The 24,387-nt window shown below is 36.9% G+C and overlaps 1 long non-coding RNA gene across 1 annotated transcript in view; it reads left to right on the top strand.

Annotated features, from left to right (window-relative positions):
• The window catches only part of LOC139586485 (uncharacterized), a 64,493-nt gene that overhangs the window by 30,241 nt on the left and 9,865 nt on the right, over nt 1–24,387 (top strand). Inside the window, exon 2 of the long non-coding RNA XR_011677815.1 lies at nt 12,730–13,362. This is a non-coding gene — a long non-coding RNA (uncharacterized lncRNA). The remainder of the gene's footprint in view (nt 1–12,729; nt 13,363–24,387) is intronic.

Here is a 24,387-nt window from a genome sequence, read left to right on the forward strand (position 1 = left end):
AAAGCAAAGAGCATGCTGGGAAAATATCTAGCCTTTAAACTACATGATAACAAAACACCTTTATTCTCATCACTGTATTGGCCATCAAATATAGTAATATCCTCTGACAAAAGGCCACATATGGCTGTTCATTTCACAAGTGAATTAAATAATCCCAAGGGAGCAGATGGAGCTGACCTGCACAAAGCTTCAAGGATTACCTACCTGCCATGTTTCCTGGTTCAGAGTGTGCCTGACACATGATGTGTAACATCATAATCAAAAGGCAAATTCCTCTCTCTCAGGTGGGGTTCTGTAACCAGATAGGTTAGAGAAAGTGAAATTATAATGGAGACATATAACAGCAGGGTTTAACAGTGTCATCAACTACAATGTATTGACAGATATTGCTCCAAGTTATTCCTTAGAGAGGGAGCTTTCTTCCAAGAACCATACACTTGTGAACAGGTAGATGAAGAAATGGCAGTGCAATCAGAGGCAGGGCAAGAGACTTTGCTGTGGTTCTCCCTGTCTCACTAAAGCACATGTAGTAAAGTTGTAAGGGAGGCATAATTTTAAAAAGTTTTCATGTTTGCAGGAAATGGATTATACCTGATGAAGTATGCTTAGAGCATAAGCACACTTCTCTATAGCTTAACTCAGCACTGCCCACTGTTAATGCCCTGTGAGTAAGCAATAAATCTATTGGAATGCTTTATAAAAAATATAAAAAGCTATTTTCTGAGTTTACACTGTGTGGGAAGCAAGAGTAGCTGTACCAAGATCTTCTCTTGCGTTTCTCATAGTTTCTTGCCATACCTCCAACTCTGAATAGCAAAAAGTTAGGTTTTGCTTAATAGTCTTTCTCAGGATACAACTTCATTTACACTTTTGCAGCACAGTTCAGTCCAGATCAGTCAAACAAGATAGAAAATGTCCACCACCAAATATGTTGTTGTCTGGAAGGTGGCACACACTGGGGCTGGCCCTTTTCCACTTTGCATTACTGTAACACTAACAGATGCTCTGCTGAAACTGGGATGATTTACAGCAGACCTGCAGCAGCCTGGGCTAAGCAGCAAACAAAGAACAGCTGCTGATTGCCTTTACTTTTATGTAACTACTTATATCCTACTTTTCCAATGTAAGAAGTTCAAGGCAAACTCCTGTTGTACATCCATGAAGGTCCACTGACAAATTCATTAATGTCAACTTGATATCAAGGATACTCTGGAGCATCTACAAGCCAGTGCTGTTCTGCCAATGAGTGTAATTATATGCAAGGAACATTGAACTTTACTGCATGTGCTTATCCATATTCTTTCTCTGTTTCTGGTAATTTTGTGTAGCATAAATTATTTCATCCACATGTTCAGTACAATGTAATTCTGCAAGGCATGGATTGTACTGTGTTTGTTGCACATCACTGAGTTTAGCAAAGCCCTCCCTTGGTCCCTCTGTAAATTTGTTAGACAACAATAATAATTGTCATTGATCATTATAAAGAGTGTTTGAAAGTCATTCTAACAAACATAAGCTCATCAGGGAAAAAAAAAGCAACCAAACCCCAAACAACAACAACAACAACAAAAAAAATCACACACAGCACCACCACCCCTCCCTGACATGAAAACCCAAACAAACAAAAGAAAAAAAAAGAAATCCAAACACACACAAAAAAACCCTCAACAACTGTGCAACAAGGAAACTTTAGATGAATTTGAAACACCCTACTCCAAAGTTCATGCTCTGTCCCTTCATTCCAAGGTCGTCCACTGGAAAGAGGCAACAGTGCTAATTAACTGGGTAGCATCTAATCAGAACACAAACATGACTGCAAGCTCAAAGTGAACATCAGCCTCACAAGTCCTGTCTGTGATGCTTAATTTACTACTTTATTTTACCTCTAGCAAAACATGGGTTTTGGCTGAAAGTCTTGAAAATAGTACTAGGCATAGAGGCCATTTCCATTTTGTGTGAAGATAGCAATAAGGCAGAGATAGGGATAGTTTCATAACAGGCTAGTTTTAGAGGCCCTTGAAAGGAGTTTGAAATAGGTACATGGCATACAGTTATCAGAGTTACAGACTAATCTCCGTCTCCCCTGTGGGCATTATAATTTGGTTTTATTTTGGGCACCATCAAAGAACTATGGAAATTCTGAGCTTCACATTATAAACACCAAAGTAGCCATAATTCTTCATTTATTACAACTCCTAAAATTTGTTTATAGGGACAGAATGGAAAGTTTATTAAAAATGTCCCTTTGATGCAATGCCTGGCATGTTGGAAATGCTATTAGTAATGATGAATAATTATCAGTGAAAGTAGTGTTCAAGAGTAATGGAAACATAGTCCATGCAATAATATTTATACTTAACATTATACTGACTGTCACTTGTATAGAAACAGCTATGGTAAAGAGTTACTTTCAGAATGAACCTTATTCCTTTCTCAAGACAGATAAAATGTAGGTATGACACAAGCTTAAAAGTCCCCTGTGGATAACTGATTTAAGCAAACCTTCATATGTTCACATACAGGAGATTTTTTGATTAAATCTGCTGCTCTGGAACATTTAAGAGAAAGTTACTTAAGCTCCCTGTGGGAGAGGGAAGCTGGGAGTTTTTTCTTGTTCACAGGTGTGCATATATGCATGGGATTGTGGACTTTGACAGTATTTTGATTTCATGTTGAAATGAAATTTAGTTGCACAGCATGGCTCCCTTCTCCCTGTCCCCATACCACATCAGACTCCAAGCCCTGAATCTCTGGTCTATTACTTTTCCTACTTCACTTTTGATCCCAATGACACTCTCTTGTTTCCAAATTGTTCTCTAGTAGTAAATTTCAAGCTGCCTGTGTAAGGAAGCTCTTTTATAAAATTATTTAAATAGATGTTCTGATGGTTTAATCATCTTCTCTTGTTCTCATATTGAGGGTCTGCAAGATTAGTTCCACGTTCATCTTAATCCCTGCTTTCAGGATTTTGGAAACCTCTTATCTATCAGTTTGAAGACAAGTCCCTCTTGTCTTCAAACTGAAGAGTCTGGCCTTTTGAGCAAGGGGAGCTGCTCTTCATCCTTGGTCATTTTATCTGACACCTTCTCTACCTTCTTAGTCATCTTCCTTCCCAAGATGCAAGAGTAAGAACCTGAAGTGCACATTGAACTCAAGATATGAGTTCATCAGATTTTTATGCAGTAGTAAAATTATGTTCTTTCTTCTCAAAAGTCTTCTGGATGATGCAAAACCTCTTGTCTCCTCTGGCTACTCCTGCCCATTTAGCCAATGATTTCAGCCAGTGAATGTCCTGAATGACTATAAGATCTCCTTCCCAGTTTGCAGTCCTACTACATTGTGCTAGAAATAGTTTGGAGTACTTTTCTTAACTATTTTTATCTGTATTGAATTTCATCTCTCATGTTTTATCTCACTCAGTCTTATGAAGTCCTGGAATTTCTTGTCATTGCCACAGCACCTTACTTCCCAGAAGAATTTAAACTCATCTGGAAACTTGTCATATTCACACCCCTTTTCTTTTAGGTCCCTTGGGAGAAATTAAGAAAGATCCATATGGATCTCTGATACATCAGGGAGATGGGATTTTCCTTCACAGAAGCTACACTGGTTCTTGCTCAGGTAACCATAACTGGCACCATATCAGTGCTCCTGTTCTTCAATATAGACTGAAAATCCTTGATCCCATTCTTTGACATATACTCCACCACCTTTGCTGGTACAGATAGCATTGCAATTCAGGATACCTTTCTGGGCCCTCATTCTATAAGGAACTCATGGTGGCAATCCATCTGCCACCATAAGAGGGGCTGTTGTAGCCTCATGGCCACATGCCTGGGTGACAATTCTGCAGTTTTCCATAAAGTTCAGCCTTGGATGATGCTACCTGGACTGGGTGGCTTACTGACTTCCAGCTAATCCATTTGGTCTTGTACTTGAGTTAGAATTATTTCAAATATATCTATCTTCTTTCACTTCTCTGCAGCAAAGACCATTTCCCACAAAGTGTTGCCTTCAAAAGGAATTCACTGAGCTTTTCTGCTGTGGCCTCTGTCAGATGAGTGCTGCTTTTACACACTTGTCATCAGCATTCCCACCAGTTCTACTCTGAAGTATTTAAAGAACTTTTGTTATCAGTTTGAAAATCCTTTATAAGGTATACTTGAAATTATTTTTAGAGCTCTCAATTTCCTGCTTATGTTTAACCTATAATTTTCTTATGGTTTCTCCTCATTTTGGCAAGCTCTCGTTTTCTTAAATACTTTTCCCTGTGATTGCCTTTGAAGCTTTCCCACTGATCCCATGGCAGCTTTTTCTGTGGTGCGTTTTTTTCTCTTTAAATGGTGGTGTGTATTTCACCCTTCTCCCAATAAACTATTTCTTACAGACTCCAGGCACTTTAAAGTGTCTTACTCTTTGGAATGTTCCCTTTTGTATTTTGGGGTCTACTCTTTCTTTTTGGATTTTTTTTTTTTTTGGTTGTTGTTTGTTTCTTACTTATGTTCTTTTTGGTTTTTTTCCTTTTTTTTATATAATATTTTTTTCTTGACATTGCAGAGCCACATAGTGTATTGAGCATACTTTTCTACATAGTGCTAAAGCTGGCACTATCCCACTGGCAGTTTTTGAGGCGTTGTGTGCACTACTACTACTACAACTACAAAATTCATAACTGCATCTTTTCCGGGATCCTAAGACTTAATTTTCTTGTGAGTAGCCACTCACTTCATTAAAAAACATTATCTCTACATTTCCTCCTAATGAGGCATTGATCAATATTTGAGTAATTGTTTTTCAATAATTAATACCTGATCTGATACCTGTTCTAGTACTTAAGATATTCCATGTAGGTCATAGTGCCAATTGTTATTCAACTCAACACAAAAAGCGTGACATCCACACTTTCAGGCAGGTAGAAATTTAAGTGCTTTTCTGTGCTGAGGCCAAGGACAGCCTATTACATCCCTAAAGATTTTAATCAAAGAAAAATTATTCTTTTCTTTAAACACATCAGTCTGGGATTTTCTGTAGTTGATATATGATCTGGTTGTAGACCATGTTTTGGGGTATTATTAATTATGCATTTTGTGTGAAGGATAAAGTCTTACACATTGTTTGAAATTGCCAAACTATGTTGACATTTTTTTACTTCTTTAGCATATAGAAATGATTCATTATTTATAGCTCTGAGATGGCATGCTTTCAGATTTCTTCCAAAACAGAATTCTCAATTTCTTTTGTGTTACAGTAAACCTTTTGTCATAAGGGTTGTAAACAGGATTTATTCCATTTCACCATTTAAACTCAAAATCTCACTTTGCCCTTTGTATTTCCTAATTACACAAGGAGGATGGCTTTTTATCAAAGTGTTTTATTTCAGAATGAAGTTCTTTGTGTGGCATCAATGGGTAAGTTATATTTTTCCTGATGTCAGATAGCAATAAATTAGCTTCCCATTTGGTCTCGTTCTTGTCAACATGAGATTTATTTAGCCAACACATTGAAAATAAGAACAAAAATAAGTCTCTGTGGGCTTGAGTAATTTAATATCAAACACAGGACTGAGCTGTTAGTGACACTTAACTTCCTGCAGCTGTTATTTACCTGTTCAGGATATAGAGGAAGCCACAAGAGAAGACGGAGCGGAGACAATTCTAGGATCTGTAGTGCTGAATGCAACCACTTCTACAATTATTTCCTGCTGGATTTACTTTCACCCTGAGTGAGAATAGTGGAAGATTTGGATTTAGGTGAACTATCTGAAAAGAGTGGTGTCTCTCAAGGCTCTGTTCTGGGACTGGTGCTCTTTAATATCTTTACTGATGACATAGACAACAAGAGCAAGTGCACCCTTAGCAAGTTTGCAGATGATATGAAGCTGAGCAGTGCAGCTGACACAACAGAGGGGCAGGATGCCCTCCAGGGGCATCTGGACAAACTTGACATGTGGGCCCATGATAACCTCATGAAGCTGGATAAGTCCAAGTACAAGATGCTGCACCTAGGTCTGGGCAATCCCAAGCATGAATACCGTCATGGGTAACACGAAAGGTTACTGTGTTCCACATTTACCTCTGCCCCAAAAATTGTTACTGTCTCTTTAAGACCCAGCCCCATGACCAGAAATGGCATTTCAGGGGGTACATGGGATTATTAAGGGTTATTTTTTGGCTGTTGCTCTTTCACTTGTCAGAAAACTGGGATTTTTTTTCACTCATAGCCACATTTCATTTCTCTTTATTGGTGGAAAATGATTGGTTGAAACTAAGGGGAGGTAAATTGTTTTAACATGTCTACCTCTTTAAATTGTCTTAAACCAAGACAAATACCTATTGGGAGAAGTACTCAGAATCACAAAATCACAGGTTAAGCTGAGTTGGAAAGGCCTACAAGGTCATCAAGTCCGACTCCTGGCCATGCACAGGACGCCCCAAGAGTCACACTGTGTGCCTGAGAGCATTGTCCAAATGCTTCTTGAGCTCTGTCAGGCTTGGGGCTGTGACCCCTTCCCCGGGGAGCCTGTTCCAGTGCCCAACAACCCTCTGGGTGAAGAACATTTTTCTAATACCCAACCTAAGCCTCCTCTGACCCAACTTCAGGCCATTCCCTCGGGTCCTGTCACTGGGCATCATGGAGAGGAGTGGTGTGCCAGGCTGCACCAAAACAAGTGTGACCAGCAGGTCAAGGGAGTGATTCTACCCCTCTACTCTGCCCTCATATGGCATCCCCTGGTATACTGCATCTAGGCCTGGGGTCTTCAGCACAGGAAAGATTAGACCTGTTAGAATAATCCAGAGGAGGGCCATGTAGATGTTCAGAGGTCTGGAAGAACCTAACCTGTGAAGAAAGACTGAGAAAGCTGGGCTGTTCAGTCTGGGAAACAGGTAGCTCTGGAGAGATCTCATTGTGGCCTTCCAATAACTTAAGTGGGCTTATAAAAAAAAGAGACTTTTTACACAGGCAGATAAGGAAAGGGGGAATGGCTTTAGAGAAGAGATTTACATTAGATGTTAGGAATGAATTCTTTACTCAGAGGGTGGTGAGACACTGGAACAGGTTGCCCAGAGAAGTTGTGAATGCCGCCCCACCCCTGGAAGTGCTCAAGACCAGGTTGAATGGGCCTTTGAGCAACCTGGTCTAGTGGAAGGAATCCCTGCCCATGACAGGGGTTTGGAATGAGGTGAGTTTTAATGTCCCCCAATCTAAATCATTCTATGATTCTATAATTCTATTATATTCTACACATGTCTAAGATGAGCTTGATAAGATGGTAGTGAAATTAGAGGATATCTCTCTCACATGATTTGAAGAAGCTTGTCTATCTGCATCCTTTTTACTTCCTGCAATGTAACATCTCTGTGTCTTTCTGACTGTCCATGTGGTGGCAGCCTCAAAGTATATTTCATCTCCTCTTGGCAGGAGAATTTTAATTAATTCTTTAATAGGTATTTGATTCCTTATCAATTTAGGAATGGGCAAAATAACCCACTGTGAAAAGACGTGACTCCTGGTAAAACCAAGAGAATACTTTGTTGTGTGTGACTTCACTGCTGTTGCTCAGTAGTGTAGATAATGTCCACTCCCTTGCTCCACAGCTGTGTGGTGTGGCACCACATGCTTCCTCATGCTTACTTACTTACTTCTCCTCCTTCCTAAACAGGGACAGCCTCATACAAAGACTCTGCACAGCCATTTGCAGATCTGAGACATTGTACTATTTTGAGAAAAAGGAGCTGGCACAGTTCAAGGGATGTGAGGAGGTATGCTAATGATTAAATGCTTCAGAAACTGTGGCTAAAACAGTGTCCGCTTCTCTGTGACTGAACAGCCTTCATCATGCCTTAACTATGGACATTGGCCTTATTTAGTGGTACACGGCAGAGGAAAATCCCATTTTGCTTGTGAGGCACATTAATTTCTCATTAAACTCTAAGAGGTGTGATCCGGTTGTTTTGTCCTTTATGCATCCTTGTTACTTGAGTCATAATCCTAGTGTGACAAGAGGTCGTGCTGTGGTGATTGGAGTAGTTAAAGTTTCCAGTCCTTCAATGAAGATATGAAAGGGATGCAGTTGCAATGGCATTTTCTCAACTATTGTGCTGAGTTCATGCCTTTGGAACTCAATTTGCTGCTCAATTGTCAGAGTCCTACAGTGCTGTGAGAGTCCTCTGGCTTTGTAGGCATAACACATAGACATAACAGCTTGAACTGGAACATGGCATGGGTGAGAGAGAATAAGTGGCTTCTTCAATTTGAGATTTCCTATGTAAGTATTTTCTAGAAAATGATGCAAGATATGTATTTTAAGTACAGGTTCCTACAATGGTAGATGTATGCAATTTATAAAGGAAATAACAAAATAATTCTAAAAATTTTTAGGAGGTGAAAAATTTCTGTATTTTTCTCTCTGAGTCTGAAAGACTGTTTTCACCTCTTTCAGGCAGATGTAAATAAATCTTTTGTCTGTTCACTCAGCTGTATTTGACCACTAAGAGCTTTAAGTGATTTTCTGGACAACTCAAAATGTTCTAGTGCAGATTGGAAGCTGAGAAAAACCAATCACACATCCTAATGTAAGTGGAAAAATAACCATAGAAACAAAGCAAACAAATATAAAACCCTATGAATAGTATTACTACACAGGGAAGAATCTTGATGAAGTGTGAAGTATGATACAGGGCAGCTTGCTTGGGGTTTTACTGGTATGAGTGGTATGCCTCTTAGTTTATTAGCCAGGAGTAAAAATAAAAAACCTCTGAGGTGAACAACAGGGAATTCAAGTCACACTTTAAATATAGCCACTGAAATAGGAATTTAATTTAAAAGTTTTAAAAGTGATCAGGTTTTAGAAAAAACAAATTGTTTCCAGAATGTCTCTATTGAAATTCATCAGCTACTTAATTAGGTACCTAGACATACAGTAAACATTCAGTGAAACCCAGTGGACATGTAATTTGACAAACAATATTTTGTATAACTAAATACATCACCATATGTTTAATTACTTGGTAAGTCCAGATTACTACGTGTGATAAGAAAAGATGTTTCAGAAAATTATTTAGGACAAATCAGAGAAGATCAAAACTCTTGCAATAACATACTTTTACATGCTGATAAACGTGTACGTATGACCGCAATTTACAACAGTGTTCAATGATTTTGTCTGTCTCAGCTTTTAAAAGACCCTAAAAATGGACCCCATTTCACAGGATAAATATTTAGTCTATTCAAAACATCTTGCAGAAATCTTAGAATGGGCATCCTGAAATGCGTATGGCCATCATAGTGTGCCATTTGTTTTTAATCCTGGTAATAATCTATATATTTTGCTGAAGTCTCAGTTCATGGTCAAGCCACAAGTAAAAGAAATAAACAATAAAATATTTTAAGAAAGATGAGTACAGAAAGTAAAAGATACACTTTTCCTGAAGTGAATCTGGTGCTTGAAAGATGACAGGAAAATGACCTAAAATCCTACATCATCTGTAATAAAAACAAATTTGGGATATGATTAACTATTTCACATTTTCCTCTCTTTTGAAGACTCAGCTTTGATCATTAATATTTTCAGCTCTGCATATATAATCATCTTCTATTTTTCTTGTGCAATTGTAGCAAAGGTATCACATTTGAAGTAGAAACTCACCCACTGGGAACTGGACCAGAAACTTCTCAAAATTAAGGTGACAAAAAGATATGAGTACCATTGCCTGGAATAAATACTTTTAAAGTATTTTTAATTTAAGCTGCTGATGGAAAAAAAAAATCCTAATTATGAAAACCAATTCTTTCTGGTTTGGATTTTATCAGCTTATAATAAAACAGAAAGAAGTTACTGCTATCTGTTCTGTCAGTGTCAATATTAGGTATAGGAACACAACAAGGATGCTTTAATGGAAGGGTACTTAAATGGTAAATTCCAATCCAGACATGCATTACTATGAAATTTGATCTGAACTTTCTCATTGTCCTAGCCTGCTTCTCTTAAGGAATTTTGGAGCTATTCGCCTGCCCCCTCATCTAGTCAGCTGTACATATGGCATGCAGTGCTTGTCTGCCTGGGCAAAAAGAATAAGCCTAACAACGCTTTCTGCTCAACAAAACTTGACCAAAAAAATGACTATTTACTCTGCTTCTGAAAAATGTGACCTATTTATAATGGCCTCTCAAGGGCTAGGTGCCCACAGAATTCAAACATCTACCCTTGTAGGCTTGGCTGTGAATTGCACTGGAGGTGGGTGCCAAAGTACTTTATGAGCTTGTCTCCCATTGCTTTGGGTCAAACGCAAACCAGTCAAATATTCATATTCTTAGTCCTTTCTTTCTGTATCTTAACTTTTTGCCTGCATTGAAGAGAGGTGAGCAAACTATCACTGTAGAGGAACAGATCCTTAAGAACAGCTGCAATTTAGAAGTGTCACGTAGTCCACAGAAATCTACGCTGCTCAAAAGAATTCACAGGCACTATGGAAAACACAGCATCTGTCTTAGTGCTCTTTGGGGAAAAGGAAGCTCCTACAAATATTACAGCAATATTTAGAGAAATAAAATGGACCTGGACAGTCATTCTTCACAGCATGGGAGAGACTTAAATGAAAGGGAGATGCAATGGATGCTAAATTGGATAAATTAACCAAACGTGTGCATGCAACAGGGGAAGGAATAAGCAACACTGAAGAAAGGGAAGATGAAACAAAGAGATCTATGAACTGAGACAGAGTGTTGATTTTTAATGTTGAACAAAGCAGGAAAATTAGAAAACAGAAGCCATTGTACTCTTGCTGAAATTGAAAGTATAGAATTGGACAATGTGATGCTCTGTGTTCAAATCTTGTTCAATTACCTTTTTGAGCATAATAAAAAAGCCTCATCACATAGTCTAAAGGACCAAATCTGAGCTCTTCTGAGACCTGACTATAGTGTTGAGATTCCAAGATAAAGACTTTATTAGTCAAATCAGGAAATACTGACATGGGGCAAGAATCTCTGGCAATCAAGATAAGCAGTTGCTCTGTATCTGAATCAGAGTATCAAAATCCAATAAACACAGAAAGAATAAAACTCTTTTAGAGTTTCATTGGTAGGAAGAAGGCTAGAGCATGCAGAGAGGTATTAAACTACTCAAACGCCAAAGAAGGTCTTCCAATTCTTTTCAAAATTTTTGAAATTCTGCAGAATATTAATCTCTTTCAGATTTCTAAATCAGTTTGGTGCCTTCCAAATAAACCCTGAAATTTAGGACAGTGTTTAAAAAAAAAGTTGTATATTCAATGTATATCTCAAAGTATATTGAGATAGGTGATTAAATTTTCTCTTTTTTAGGAGTTGTGTATCTGCTGAAAATATTTTTTTAAAGCAAGCATTACTGGTTGACATAATTATAGATACCCTCCTCATTCATTTTGTTTATTTGTTGTTTTGGTTTTGGTTTTTGTTTAGTTTCGACTGTTTGTTGGTTTGTTTTTTCTTGCTGTGAATAGCATATTGCCTTTGAAAAAGTACTTCACTGCTCACAGGTTTGAGGGCTGAGTTGGGGGAGGGGCAGGATTTAAGGTAATGTCTGAGAAAGAATTTTGGAAAAAAATATATTTTTGCAGACAGTTCTCTTTATAGAGACATTTCTTGAAAAAAAGTTGCTTTTTAGACACCTGGCATTATCATTCTGAAATGATAGTAATACTATCTTGTGTCATGTTGCTGTTTAACTTGGTTTAATAACTGTTTCATGGAACTAAAAGAAAGCAAGGTATATGAAGGAAACAATGGTCCTGCAGTTCTGATTTATCCTCTGGTGGGAATCTTCTCTGTAAGATCCCAGCATTGTCAACTACTCAGGTGGTAGGAGAGTCAAATAAAGACTTGGAAATAAAGACGAGTCATTTACTTGGGAAGTATTTGCTGTCTCACAGAGCATGGCCTGAAAACAAATTGTCTATGCAGGTGTGCAGCAGTAAAGGACAACCTTTCAGACCCCCTTATGTGCTCAGTACAACCTACCTGAATACAGTCTCCTCAGTGCCTACATCAGTGTCCCCTTGGGTCTTCTGCAACACAGCTCTGTTTGGCTCTCTCCAGGCTTGACTTGTTGCCTTGCTTATTATTATCTCTCCTTGTCCAAAGCCCATTCCTAGAATTTCCTCTTTCCTCAAGTCTCATCAACTGTTTTTTCAAATTTCTAATGACTACGTATTTGATAAGATAGTTAACCTCTACTAGAAACTGTTAGACTCCTTCATGGTCTTGGTATTTCTTTACTCGTCTTCAATTTCTATGTCTGGCTGTAGACCATCTAAAATCCTCAAGTACTCAATAGGCAAAAACCTCTCTTTAAAGTTCACCTGTTTGCAATCCTACTGATGCAAAGGAATCATCACAATTTTGTACTTTCCCCATAGTCACTGACTTAATGTGTGGGAATCTGGTTTGTGCCTAATCAACTCTATCAAAAGATAAACCACTTTTACCTTTCCTTAGCCTACCTCCTTATATGGCACTAAACTGTTAGAATACTATACTAGGATATGACATCCAATGAAAAATAGATTTCCAATACTACACTGTGCACTGCAGTCATGACCAGACCTCCCAGGTTTCAGCTGCCCTGAAGGGTAAACTGAACTATGTTGTTTTGGGACTTTTGTATTTGAAAGGTGGATTTGCCACTGCTTTACTGTGCACTTCATTAGAGTTTCCTAACCCACTACTTCTCATTTTTCTTTTCTTTTATAGAATATACTATGAAGATAAGCAGACGTTCCTACAGGATTGTGAAGATGATGGAGAGACAGCAGCAGGGGAGGGTCACATTGTGGCTGGCTTCAGGCGAACATCTTTGGCCAAGTGAAAACACTTTCCTCTCTTCTCATTTTTGATGTGAGCTTGCCAAAAAAACAGTAATGACATGCAATTTCCAAAGCTAGTGTTTTATTTAAACAACAAAAACAAACTACAGCAAAAATTACTCACTAAATAGGGGAAGCCCCAGAAGAACTGAGTGAGACAGATTAAAGATGTTTGGAAACAAATCAACCTCCTAACCATTATGTCCTTGAAGTGTATACCTTTTTCCCATAATCAGTAATTTTCAGTTCAAGTAAAACTCCAGTTTTTCTCACTACAGATCATCCTTTTGACTTTTCAGGAAAGTCTCTCACCTGGAACTCCCATGACTGGATTTGGGACTGCTTCCCTTTTTAGACAGGACACTTTTTTTGAATATCCCATTTTCTCTCTGCCAGTACCAACACTCCAGAAAGTTTTCCAGAACCCATCAAGCTCATTTGGGCTACTGTGGAAGTAATCTTTCTCTTCATCCTGCTTTTCAGAAGAAAATGCTTCAGGAAGTGCATTGACTCAGACAAGGTAAACAGAACACTTTCCTAGTCCTCTGCACAACCTTTTTACACAATATAAATCAGACAGCATCTGGTACAATGTAAAATGATTGAATTAAATTGAAATAATTTCCTGACACTGTCTGAAATTTCTATCTTGAGAGTCTGTATCACTCAAGGTCACACCTTTTTCTTTAGCTTCTTTCCTCCTTCCTGGAAAGCTCTCCTACACACACATGCATGTTTGTTCCTTTTCTGTCTTGAGTAGCTGCAATATTGTGATTGCTGTTCTGATTCTCACTCATCTCATGTTTTTTTTGTCTGGTTTTTAGGGCTTTGTGTACTGTCACTTGTTCTCACTGTCCCTCCATTCCTTTTCTGGCTTTCATTGATGTCATCCTGTTCTTCACACTGTCATGTGGTCTTCACTCTCTCAGTGAGCTGAGCTCTCCCTGCCATTTGGGGACCTTCCACCAGAGTTATGATTCTTCTGCCCACCCAAAACCTGAGAATCATCTGCCCCCTGTATGAACTTCACTTTTGACCTGCCTTTTTGAAATCCCAGGAGCTGCATGTGGGTGCCAGAAATCTGAACTTCTATAATGCAAATATTTGCTTCAAGATCTATGTTACACTCACACCCATGAAAGAAGTTGACAGAAGATGAGACCAGATACGAACAGCTCTATGCATTGTTACGTAATATGAAAAACAGTTAATTTAAAAATTAGTCTAAATTTAAGTCACATTGTTGACTTTAAACTTACATACCTCAAATTCCCATCTGTAAGCTTCTTGTTGCATAATGAACTCATCTGAACTCTTCTGGTTTTGTGCACACAAGTGGATTCCTATTTGAGAGATATTTTGATGATGCAGGAAGTTTTCCTATAGTAATGTTCCAAGGGAAAAAAAACCCCATTTCTTAGTGCTTGGTTTATTCATTACATACATAGATTTGGGCCATAGGTGAAAAGAGAAAAACAAACAAATAAACAAATATTGAATACTTATTAAATGAACACTGTCCAGCTTATGTAGAGAAGGGGGCAAGAATCTTGTGGAAAGCTCAGATAGGTAGTGGTCAAGTAAGTAAATATGTTATTTCCAACATGTTAAATGTGAGTATGTTGTGTTAATAATTACAACTAATACACTGGGAACTGAACGGAGGTTGTCCAGGCCACTGTAACTGTGGCATTACCTAATGTGAAGAGGAATGACTTAAAACTTTGGTAAAGTTCTTTTAACACAGGTTTTGTGTAAAATATCAGAAATGCATAAGTGGCATGAAGAGGGCTGGTTTTCCTCATGTGGAGTTAGTCTGTTAATAATCCATGATGACACTAAAAAAACTCATCCTATGGCCAACTATAAAAACAATGTTGAAGTAACTTCTCATAATATTACAACTGAAGTTAATACCTCTTGAAGAAATCAATTCAATCTCTATTATCATTTTGACAGTGACTGGTTTTGGCTTTCCTGTTCTACCTTTCATCAGTTTATGGGAACTAATCTATTTGTATAACAAATTGTACATATTATGGCATTTTGGTTGTTATTATGTGCAGTAATTGCTGACATATATAAACTTATAAACAGCAGATATTGCATCTTGATGAGACCTAAAATACATGATCCACATATTCATCCTTACTAAGCTCCATAAAATTTAAGAAAGAACGAACTATTTTTACTAACTGCTTGTTTAGAAATAGTCATTAAACTATTTATGGGGCTTGGGATACTCTATTATTTCTCACCATTACCTTTCAACTTTTGAAATTAATTATTTTGTAATACTCAAATAACTTTTTAAGAGTTTGTATACAAAAGGGAAGCATTTAACTCTTCTGGGAACCATTCTCAGTCTCCACAGAGTTGGATGACATTTCCTGTCCCAATTTTAATCTGTATTAATAGGAATTATCTCCAAATCCTTCTGTCGGGTTGGCACATACACTCTGAAACAGCTCAATAAACTGGATCAGAAAAATCTATATCAAGATCTAAAACTACATGAGATATTCCACTAGATTATACTTGACTGGAAAACAGCTAAATTTCATGGTTCATTTGCAGCCATTACTGATGAAATTATTTGAATGGGAATACTTATACAACTAAATTAAGCTGGGTTTGGTCCATTATGATAGTAGTTCATGTTGAGAAATTAAGTTATTTTCATATTTAGAGTCAACAATGAATGTTTTGAATCAAATTATTTGGGCATATTGTTACTAAATATATATATATATAGTAGGAGGAATGGTGATAAAAGACTAATTGATAGGCATTCTAATCATGTCAGTAAAATATCAAAATAAGCTTCACAAATTGAGACAATTACTTCAGAATTAGTGAACCATTCCTCCTCTTTGCAAAAAAAAAAATGTAGTATCAATATGCTTGCCAGCTAATATACGTATTGCCAATGTGCCAGTAAATGTCAGTGAATGTATGACTCAAGTAAAACTTAGGCAATGTGGAGAGTTTTAAAGGTAAATCCACAGAGAGACAGAGAGGAAAAAATATATTTATAATGAAGAGTTTGTTCTTCACTGAGTTATAAAAAAGCTGTATACATTCTTGACAAGAAGTCATTTGAATTAAAAAGGCTTAGGTAAGAGCAAAAATATAAAGCTAAGTAGTTACTGTCATATATGGAAAATGGAATTCAAGCACAAAATTTTATTAGTATGCATATATCATAAATGGAGTTCTGTAGCGTAAATTGTTATAGCTCAGCTAGAAAGTCAGAACATTTTGGTGCATTACAAATTTTATTCCTGGAGGTGATTTTTGTCCATATAGTTATTGAAATATTGCCAGGAGAGACCTAGCCATATAATTATCTAGAACTTTAGCAGCAGGTAACCACAATAAACCACTGTAAAGACTTCTGTAATTATATTCTCCTTGATACCCAGAATGAGATAACAAAGAAAACAAAACCACCTCTGAAAAAGGTGAAAATTAATGAAATCCACTTTGTCAAAGTGTGAAAATTTGCCTTATGGGAAATACTGAAGTTATAATGTTGTTTATTGAACATCCTTGTTGTTCTATCAGAATACTGTGAGTTTGAAAAGGCAAATGTAAGCATAAAATGTCCTGCTTGCATCTACACTGAATAGTCACCCTGCCTTCCCTAACCTCCTGGGTACATTCTCAGCTGATATGAATCTGGATAGCTCTTTGTTAACTCCAGCTTCTACTCATTAGAGCCTTCATAATCCTCATCACTAATTTCCAGTGTGATTCCCAGAATAATAAGCAGTGCTATAGGCATCCATTTTACAAGCACTTGAAGTGGAATTTATACTAGTGTAAACATGCAGCACACAGTTCTTTGCAGTGTTCAGAGTCTTTCTAGGCCCTTGGAAGCAAAAAGGATTAGACAAAACAGTAACATGCAAAGAAAAAAAATATTCTTTTTCTGTGAGTGGATGTTGGAAGCCACAAAGAAGGTAAGCCAAGAACAAAATGTAAGGATCAGCTGTGTGGGCTGTAGATATTGGTTGGAAGGATTCTGCTTCCCAAAGCCCTCAAAGCTTTATACAATGATTTTATGCAGATGGAGCAGATTTCACCCAAGGGGAGAAGCCAGTGCAATGCATGGCTTTCCAAAGAGTATGCATCAGCTTTGCAAGCTAAATATCGCTTATCAATTATTAACATTCAGGAAAAGGTGACTAAAGTCTATCTGTGATGCTACAGTGAAATTAGATGAGAACTCAAAAAGCACTTAGGATAAATAATAGATGATTAACATGTCATATAAATCAGTGTATCATGTTATTTTAATTTGTTTTCTTTTTCTTCTTTTTCTTTCCTTATTCTTAGCTTATATTCTTACTTGTTTCATAATACTGTTAAATTTCATTCTCTTATGTATTAGGGTAACTCCTGTTTTATTTATGGGCTAAGATAGAGTATAGAAATTAATAAGAAAATTGCTAAGTGTTGTAATGATGTATCATTCTACTGCTGACATTTAAAAACTGAAGAGCTGTATGTTAGGCCTGCCTTTTCCTTATGGGTACCTGACGCTGGTCAATTAATAAAAATGTATGCAATAAATCTATTCACTTAATTAAATACCTACAAATAAGGATTGAAATACCATTTAATAAACTTTTAAGAACAGAATAGAGAATATTAATAACAATAGTTAATAATGACATTCAGCAACTCAGGAGAGGTTTATGGGTCTTCCTTGAAGATGCATGCATGTATATTCTCAATGATTTAACACTATATACGGTTAAAGTTTTATTTCATAGATCTGTCATTTTCTCTTGCTTATTTACTCTCTTACCTACTCTATCATCCATAGCTGGAGGTCAATTTTCTCTTTTGTATCATGAGACCCATGTTTGATAGTCCTGAAAGAGGAATGTACAGATACCTAACCGTGTAAGTGCCTTCCCAGCAAGAGGCAGAGCCCTGGCAACAGGGCAGTGCAGAGCAGCACAGGCTCTGTCAATGGCTTGCCAATATCCATGTAGTTTGCTATTACAGCTGTGAAAACCTAGACTCTAATGGTTGGAACGCCCTGCTGACATGCAGTTGTGACACTCTGTGACACTAGATTTAAGATTTATTTCTGCTATGGTACTTGATTCTAAGTGGCTGTGGGTAACATGTAGGCAGAGGTTCTGATGCCTACACTATTTCTTGCCCAGCCTTAATAATTAGCTCATGGAAGCTAAAGTCCAGCTCATGAACTTGGCCATGGAAGAAAACTAAAGCATTCAACATGTTAATACCCTTCTCATGAGCCTCTATAATTGTATTTTGTAGCTTTTATGTTTTTCCAGCTAACATTTGCTAGGAGAAAATGTGCAGATAATAAAATGTAAACATGTCAGTGTTATTTTTTCATATATATATATATATATTTTGAGGGGGAAAAACCAGTTCTGTAACAAAAATACTCTATGAAATTGAAATTAAAAATTCAGTCTGTACCTATCCTCAGTGGTGTCATAAGCCACACTTTCTGAGTTTTGGAAGAATTTTTATTTTTTCTTTCACGACTCTGTCTTGTATACATCTGTTCCCAAGGGGAGGATATTTGGTTTTCTCATGATGCTGTACTGTATTTTTATTTGTTTATTTCTTATTGGCAGGATGTAAACAGAGGAGGAATTTCTTAGATTAACTAGACCAAGGTTCAGACATCACACAGTAACTGATTTCGCACATCTTTTCCTTGTCTGTGCGTTCTGTTAAATGTTCAGGCTGCATTAGTGCCCAAGATTTTCAGTGTATGTGAAAGAAATCTATCCTTATGCAACTTTAATCTCAGTCAGTTGTGATGGACATATGCCTGTTGCTTGAGAGAAAGGATTTCATACATATATATATATAGATAGATAGATAGATAGATAGATATATGAAGTGTGTTTATGCATCAATATAAAATTTTTGTAGGCATGTCTACTACATTTTAAAAGTTTAAAACACCTTAGTTAATGAAGCATATAAAAATCTGCAGGGCCTTTTAAACCAAAAAAAAATGTTGCAAAAATATGAATTTGACATGAATGAGATGATTGATAAGTAAAGAACTTTAAATAATATAAATTCCAGGTCCAGCTTTTTAACATCGTGGAGCTGAGAAAAAGAAAATTATACAAGTGTGCTCTAGCTTCTTTCAGTGACTCAGAAACAGGGATAGGATTCCTTTACAGCTCTCCATTACTTGAAATTAAATGCTCCTAACCTGGGAGCTGTGCAGAATGTAGAGCATGACTCCTGACTTGGTATTCATCTTCATGAGACTAATGCAAAACCCTAATATAAAGCTTTGTTGGTATGTGAGGTTCCCGTTTCAAAAGGGCAAAATTGAAAGAGTAGCACCTACCTGATCATCAGTTGACACATTGATGGAGAAAAGCCAGGCAATTGACTACAAACCTCCTGTATCCCATGGTACAAACAATATCAAAGTTCACTTTATTTCTTTGGGATGTCTTTATACAAAACTGTCACTTCTGTTTCAATGACTACTACAAGGCTTTACAATGGAATACTGGTTTTGCATATTTTCCAGGCACAATTGCATATGGTTTCTGTGATTGGTTTAACTTAAGATAAAGTTAATTAAAGTGTGAAAATGAATGATGTGTCCAGGGATAAGTTTAGTTGTGAGCACTTGTTTGAAGGCCACCATGTTTGTTGTGTCTTGTTCTTCATGACTTTGAATATTCACTTGCAGTATGGAGGATTTCTCTTAACCACAGATAGTCAGGTTTAAAATCCTTGTAAGGACTCCTCAAGTAAAAACCACTATTTTCAGTATTTTCTATGCTATCCTGATAGGTTTTTATATTTTCAACTCACCCCAGCTCCAAATTTATGTCCAGGGACATTTTGGTCTTTAAAGTAATTAGAAAATTCATTGATAAAATCTGTGTGTATTTTAACAATTTATTTTCAAAATTTTTCATTTTCTTTTTCCTCTTGAAGATTACTACCACTGAGGTTATGATCTTGCATAGGTGGTAGATCTAATTGTCATTTACAGCAAGGCTTCTTTTATCTCTTTTCTAAAGAGACTTTAAAATGGATGCAGGCATTAATAATTCACAATTTTAGGCCTCTTTTCCAGAATGGAATAAAAACTGCCTTTGAATTCAGGAAGAGAAGGTTACCTTAAGTTATATGGTTATTTCTTATTCAGATGTATTTAAAATGTTTAAAATAGATTTATTATTAACTTCTTAAATAGGAAGAAGGGATAAGTATGATTTAATGAATGAATTATTATAATTGATATTATTTCAAGGTAGAGAAACCCTACAAGGCTGTAAATCTCCATTATCAAGAAGTTAGACCTTCACCTTCTCAAATTACTGCTACATTGACCTAACTTAGAAACATTTTTGCAAGTCAGCATGAACTTTCAGCACAAAAGGAATAATAATTATCATTGTTACCACTGTATATTTTTAAAACATCTCATGAGCTCAGAGTAATACTAATTAATTCTTACATTGCCCAAAGGGAGAATGATAACTGTGATTTTCATCTTTAAAATGAGGAACCTGATTGTATTTTCATTTATGTTAGCATAAATCATAAAGCTTTCTACTCAAGTAGATGGAATTGCACTGCTGGGAAATCAACAAGAAATTGGTATCAGATATAGGGAAAAATGTTATAAAGGGACTAAGTGCTTTCCTAAAAGAATGACTCAGCTTCAAAGCTATTCAGAAATGTTAGTGATTCCCACTTTTTAGTCTGATACTTTGACCATTAGAAAGCACTGTCTGTCAGTCCAAAAAAAAAAAAAAGTGATCTTTGAGATTAGTAACAAGATACTTAATTGCAAGTAAGAGTGATAGTTATTCTGCAATAATTTTATGAGTTTAGGAGTTCAGCAGATGCTTTTACTTATATATTTCTAGGAAAAGCATTACTAAGAATGCTTATGAGCATTATCTGTATCAAGGACTATGGGTGGCTGGGTTGTTTCACAGTGTATTTAAACTACAGGGTAAATTCTTTATGAGTGGTATTCAAAGAAAAGGTTGGGTTGGAAGGAACCTTTAAAGGTTGTGTAGTTCAACCCCCCCCACAATGAACAGGGACACTTTTAAGTAGATCAGGTTGCTCAGAGCATCTTCCAATCTGACCCTGAATGTTTCCAGGGATGGGGCATCCACCACCTCTCTGGGCAACTTGTCCCAGTGTCAATCTACCCTTGTTAGTTTAAAACCATTATCCCTAATCCATTTTATATAATAATTAAAAAAAAAAACCTCAAAGAAAAGAATGTTGGAAGGATTGATATTTCTGTTTAATCTCTAAGCTTTGACTGAAGGTAGCTGCTAAATGATTACTGTCAAATTGAGAGAAGTCAAAACAGCATATTTTCTAAAGACTGTTGATGGTACTGAAGACTGATGTATTTTGAGGACTGAAATTCTCTTCTGGTGATCTTTGATAGTCATTTAAAAAAAAAACAAAACTGGTTTTTAGATAAAGTCGCTAACACAATGGTGATAGGTTCTAAGTCAAGTTGAACTACAAGGGGGAGTGAATCCATCAAAAATATTATACACAGACACTATCTCATCTGTCCAAACCTCTGCGGAGATTTAAACAAGTATCTTTGGAGAACAAATACACACACACAAAAAATCTATATAGCACATATTAAAATCTGCAAAGTCAAGTTCACTGCTGTTTTGAGTTTCTGATTCATTCTACAACCGATTGATGATGTGATCTTGAACAAAACACATCCTTAAACTGAGCACATGAAACTATATTTTGGCTGCTGAAAATGATGAATTCAGACTTTTGAAAGTGTTGAATATTTAAAGGATATTCATTTCAAGAATGGTCCAGAACCATTATACAAGTATACACTCCAAATACATGCTTGTGGCTCCTGATTTCTTCTGTGGCTGTCTGGAAGGCAGAAGCTGCAGATAAAATTTTTGTATCATGAAGTTTCATGTAGTTCATAGGGATGCGACTTTAATGCAAGTCTGAGAAGACCACACAAAAGGGGGAAAATATTAGTGAAAGACCTGCATTAAAGCCTGAGCAGTATGTACATAGGACATTAAGGGAGAATGAGGGGTTTTAATAAATTTAGTAATTATTTTCTATTTATTAATTCTTTCAGGATGTTGAAAATTCAACATGATAAAACACTTCTTGTAATTTTACTGTGACTTGCCTATCTCCTAATGTCATTTGTAGCAGAGACACAATGACCTTTATTTATGGCTACTTTTTGTTTATAGCAGGAACTCAATATAGCAGTATCAGACACCTAGTGAGGAGAGGGGAGTAAATGCTTTGGCCTATTACCATGGATCACATGGCACAGCACTTTCAAGTCCCTCTTCTCTGTTTGCACTGAAGGATAATTTTAATGATGTACATTAGTAAATGTTCACTAATAAATATAGAAGTACATGAAATGGTTAGATTATTTCACTGATAAAAGACAAATCAGTGCAAGCATTTATTTTTTCTTTACATTAAGCTTCTCAAGACCAATGTGTGTAACATGTTAGATGAGACCGATATTCATTCCCTTCAGTCTTATGTTTCCAATAGATGTCAGTATCAACTGTCTCCTTAGAAATGTCCAGAAATTATGCAGCAGTCAGTATTTAGGTTCAGAGAAGCTCCCACTGCCAACACATAGGCTGTGTATCTCTATAGTATGACTGGTTTTATCCTCTGCAATTTTGTTTGTTTTCATTTGAAAAAAATTAATGCAAAATCAGAAGATACATGTGTGCTTGTGGTTTGGGAAATTTGATACTGTAGTCAAGTTAATATGTAGATTCTGTATGAAATCTGTAATTTTCCCTTGTTGGGTTGAACACAGAGAAATGGCTTCTGCAGGAGTTCTTCATATGAAGCTCTCAGCACAGGGGTAGGAAGGGAGCCCCAGGGCCCTGCCCTGCTTTCCAGCAGCCTACAAGAGGTCATATGCCATAGTTTGAGGCATGAAGTTCATATGACTGGTCTACTGTGCTGTTGAGTGTGATTTTTCCCAAAAAAGCATGTGATTTGCTTGAGTTACTGCTATGGTTATTAATCTTAGAGCACAAAGAAAGGGGGCAATTGAAAGACCGTCATTTAGGAGAAAACTAAGGCATCATTACTGTGGTTCCCACATGGGAAAATCTCATTCTAACATATCATTATGGTTTCTAAGAGGATTAGAAATATTCATCTTCTGAATATACTTTTTTTTCCCTGTTGTACTTTGCAGTAAATATATCCCTTGTAGTGGTGCTTTGGCTATTCCTAAATTTGCCAAGTTAACTATAAGCCTTGCAGAGCTGACTCTTCATCTGTGTCTTTTTGTCAACAGCTCTGGCAAATTCCCCAGCCAATGCAACCTGGCCTATCTCCATGAAAGTCAATGGACACCAGCTGAGAATTTGGCTCTCTCAGCAGCTTTGGCTGCATGTGCAAATTCATCGACCCAGTGGAGATAATGAATTCAGGCATTGATTTCAGTGGAATTTTTTTCTGGATTCTTTATCAGCAAGGTAGAGAACACACCAGAAATTCCCCTTGGCTTTCACCTTTAGGGTAAACATTTTGGAAGAGCTCAGGAAAGCCATATAGTTTTGCTGCTGTAGCTATCTGCAGAATTAAGCTATAGTGTAACAACTAAAGAATATGCATGTGTTTGAGCAAACTTGGCTTTAGCTGGGTCCTTTGGGTTCTAAAAATCTAAACATGGTCTCCAGACGCCTGAATAGAAAAAAGGTGAAATTGTTATTATTGTTAGAAATATCTCATGGAGAATATAATAGAAACCTAGAAAATATATTTTATGATTGTTTCTTGCAATTCTTCTACTCATAAGACAGATGAGATATCTGTGTATAATAAGACAAATGGTTAATGAACTGGTGCTGCATTCAAGCCTGAATATGTGACAGCTATTTACAGTGTCTGTCTGTGCTACCAAGTCAAATATTTTTTTTCTTAAGGAGGCCAGCTGGCTGCCTCTATAATGCTCAAAGGCCTGCCTATTCAGAGGTTTACTTCCACACTACAAATCTCTTGCTATCCAGAGCAGGGTGCATGCAAGCTGCCCTGAGCACCCTAACTCACAGGATATGCCTGAGAAGATTGACTGGGGACTACTCAGTTGACCAGGACCAGTACTATGCCAGGACTCTAAAAATGCAGCAATATTTACTGCAGTTTGGTGGTCAGGAACTCCTTAAATTGCTGGTATAATCAGAGCCTAAGGCTCAAAGCCCACCAGAGATGAAGTTTGGGGAAGGCGTGTATGGTCATCACCACTGAAGCCAGAGCAAGACCCTTCTCAAACATCTATGGTTCTGTGCTTTTCTGTCTGTGAACATCTTTAAGTGCTCAAAAATAATATTCTTTGCTTAAATACTATAAAAGCTTTAGTTGTCCATATGACTTGATTTTTTTCCCCTTAATCCTTTACTCCACAACATTCATTCCTAGTCTTTTTTAATAGGGTAAAATCTCATACTTTTCATTTCTGTGTTGTTCTTATGAATGGACCTAATTACCA

This window comes from Agelaius tricolor, unplaced genomic scaffold, assembly GCF_023055355.1.
Source record: "Agelaius tricolor isolate 1412-34295 unplaced genomic scaffold, bAgeTri1.0.p SCAF_2, whole genome shotgun sequence".
Lineage (NCBI taxonomy): Eukaryota > Metazoa > Chordata > Aves > Passeriformes > Icteridae > Agelaius > Agelaius tricolor.